General features: G+C 52.2%; 1 long non-coding RNA gene across 1 annotated transcript; it reads left to right on the forward strand.

The window, feature by feature from the left end:
* Positions 1-1,169: 1,169 nt before the first annotated feature.
* On the forward strand, positions 1,170-2,455 carry LOC125943739 (uncharacterized). The gene is made up of 3 exons (XR_007465866.1): positions 1,170-1,322; positions 1,902-2,007; positions 2,308-2,455. It is a non-coding gene; the product is annotated as an uncharacterized LOC125943739 (long non-coding RNA).
* Positions 2,456-3,039: the final 584 nt, after the last annotated feature.

Consider the following 3,039-nt stretch of genomic DNA (forward strand, 5'->3'; position numbering starts at 1 on the left):
TTTTTAGCATGATGCCGGTTATGCTGCTGCAACGCCCATTGCCGATGAACGGTCTCGTCTCCTCTTTTATAACAGCAGTATCCATCACGTGAAGCGGTATCCTCGGTGTCGCTATTATGCCATGTATCGAGACGAGGTGCATGAATTGGCAGTCAGAGGCAAGGTGTATCCCACGTGCGTACGTGCCTAAGTCAGGATTGCGCATAACTTCGGTGTGCTCGGTCTCCAGGAAGCCTGCACATGGCGTTAGCTGGCAGCAAAACAAGGCAGCCGCAACCGGTAGTGCAAAGCAGAATGGGTTTTTTAGCAAGATGCCAGTTCTGCTGCTGCAACACCTACTGCCGATGAACGGTCTCGTCTCCTCTTTTATAACAGCAGTATCCGTCACGTGAAGCGGTGTCACTGTGATGTCGTGTCGTGACGAGGTGGATGAATTGGCAGTCCGAGACAAGGTGTATCCCACGTGCGCACGTGTCTAGGTCAGGATTGCTCCGAATTTTGGTGTGCTCGGTCTCCAGGAAGCTGGCCCATGGCATTAGCGGGCAGCAAAACAAGGCAGCCGCAACCTGTAGTGCAAAGCAGAATGGGTTTTTTAGCGTGATGCCGGTTGTGCTGCTGCAACACCCCTGGCGATGAACGGTCTAGTCTCCTCTTTTTTAACAGCAGTATCCGTCACGTGAGGCGGTATCGTTGGTGACGCTATCATGCCATGTGCCATGACGAGGTGGATGAATGGGCGATCAGAGACAAGGTGTATTCCACGCGGGCACGTGTCTAGGTCAGGATTGCGCAGAACTTCGGTGTGCTCGGTCTCCAGGAAGCCGGCGCATGTTGTTAGCTGGCAGCAAAACAAGGCAGCCGCAACCTGTGGTGCAAAGCAGAATGGTTTTTTTGCTTGATGCCGGTTATGCTGCTGCAACGCCCATTGCCGATGAACGGAGTCGTCTCCTCTTTTATAACAGCAGTATCCGTCACGTGAAGCGGTATCGTCAGTGTCGCTATGAAGCCATGTGTCGTGACGAGGTGGATTAATTAGCAGTCAAAAACAAGGTGTATCCCACGTGCTTACGTGTCTAGGTCAGGATTGCGCAGAACTTCGGTGTGCTCGGTCTCCAGGAAGCCGGCGCATGGTGTTAGGTGGCAGCAAAACAAGGCAGCCGTAGCCTGTAGTGCAAAGCAAAATGGGTTTTTAGCATGATGCCGGTTGTGCTGCAGCAACACCCACTGCCCATGAACGGTCTCGTCTCCTCTTTTATAACAGCAGTATCCGTCGCGGGAATCGGTATCGTCGGTGTCGCTATGATGCCATGTGTCGTGACGAGGTGGATTAATTAGCAGTCAAAGACAAGGTGTATCCCACGTGCTTACGTGTCTAGGTCAGGATTCCGCCAAACTTCAGCATGCTTGATCTCCAGGAAGCCGCCGCATGGCGTTAGCTGGCACCAAAACAAGGCAGCCGAAACCTGTAGTGCAAAGCAGTATGGGTTTTTTAGCATGATGCCGGTTGTGCTGCTACAACACCCACTGCCCATGAACTGTCTCGTCTCCTCTTTTATAACAGCAGTATCCGTTACGTGAAGGTGTCGCTATGATGTCATGTGTCGTGACAAGGTGGATGAATTGGCAGTCAGAGACAAGGTGTATACCACGTGCGTACGTGTCTAGGTCAGGATTGCGCCGAACTTCAGCATGCTTGATCTCCAGGAAGCCGCCGCATGGCGTTAGCTGGCACCAAAACAAGGCAGCCACAACCTGTAGTGCAAAGGAGAAGGTTTTTTTTCCATGATGCCGGTTATGCTGCTGCAACGCCCATTGTCGATGAAAGGACTCGTCTCCTCTTTTATAACAGCAGTATCCGTCACGTGAAGTGGTGTCACTGTGATGTCATGTGTCGTGACGAGGTGGATGAATTGGCGATCAGAGACAAGGTGTATCCCACGTGCGCACGTGTCTAGGTCAGGATTGCGCACAACTTCGGTGTGCTCGGTCTCCAGGAAGCTGGCGCATGTCATTAGCTGGCAGCAAAACAAGGCAGCCGCAACCTGTAGTGCAAAGCAGAATAGGTTTTTTAGCATGATGCCGGTTGTGCTGCTGCAACACCCCTGCCCGATGAACGGTCTGGTCTCCTCTTTTTTAACAGCAGTATCCCTCACGTGAAGCGGTATCTTTGGTGACGCTATGATGCCGTGTGTCATGACTAGGTGGATGAATGGGCGATCAGAGGCAAGGTGTATCCCACGTGCGTACGTGCCTAAATCAGGATTGCGCAGAACTTCGGTGTGCTCGGTCGCCAGGAAGCTGGCCAAGGGCATTAGCTGGCAGCAAAACAAGGCAGCCGCAACCTGTAGTGCAAAGCAGAATGGTTTTTTTGTATGATACCGGATGTGCTGCTGCAACACCCACTGCCGATAAACGGTCTCGTCTACTCTTTTGTAACAGCAGTATCCGTCACGCGAAGCGGTATCGTCGGTGTCGCTATGATGCCATGTGTCCTGACGAGGTGGATTAATTAGCAAAGACAAGGTGTATCCCACGTGCGTACATGTCTAGGTCAGGATTGCGCCGAACTTCAGGATGCTCGATCTCCAGGAAGCCGCCGCATGGCGTTAGCTGGCACCAAAACAAGGCAGCCGCAACCTGTAGTGCAAAGCAAAATGGGTTTTTAGCGTGATGCCGGTTGTGCTTCTGCAAAACCCACTACCAATGAACGGTCTCGTCTCCTCTTTTATAATAGTAGTATCCTTCACGTGAAGTTGTCGCTATGATGCCATGTGTTGTGACGAGGTGGATGAATTGGCGATCAGATACAAGGTGTATCCCACGCGGGCACGTGTCTAGGTCAGGATTGCGCAGAACTTCGGTGTGTTCGGTCTCCAGGAAGCTGGCGCATGGCATTAGCTGGCAGCAAAACAAGGCAGCCGCAACCTGTAGTGCAAAGCAGAATGGGTTTTTTAGCATGATGCCGGTTATGCTGCTGCAACGCCCATTGCCGATGAACGGTCTCGTCTCCTCTTTTATAACAGCAGTATCCGTCACGTG

Source organism: Dermacentor silvarum, chromosome 3, assembly GCF_013339745.2.
Source record: "Dermacentor silvarum isolate Dsil-2018 chromosome 3, BIME_Dsil_1.4, whole genome shotgun sequence".
NCBI lineage: Eukaryota > Metazoa > Arthropoda > Arachnida > Ixodida > Ixodidae > Dermacentor > Dermacentor silvarum.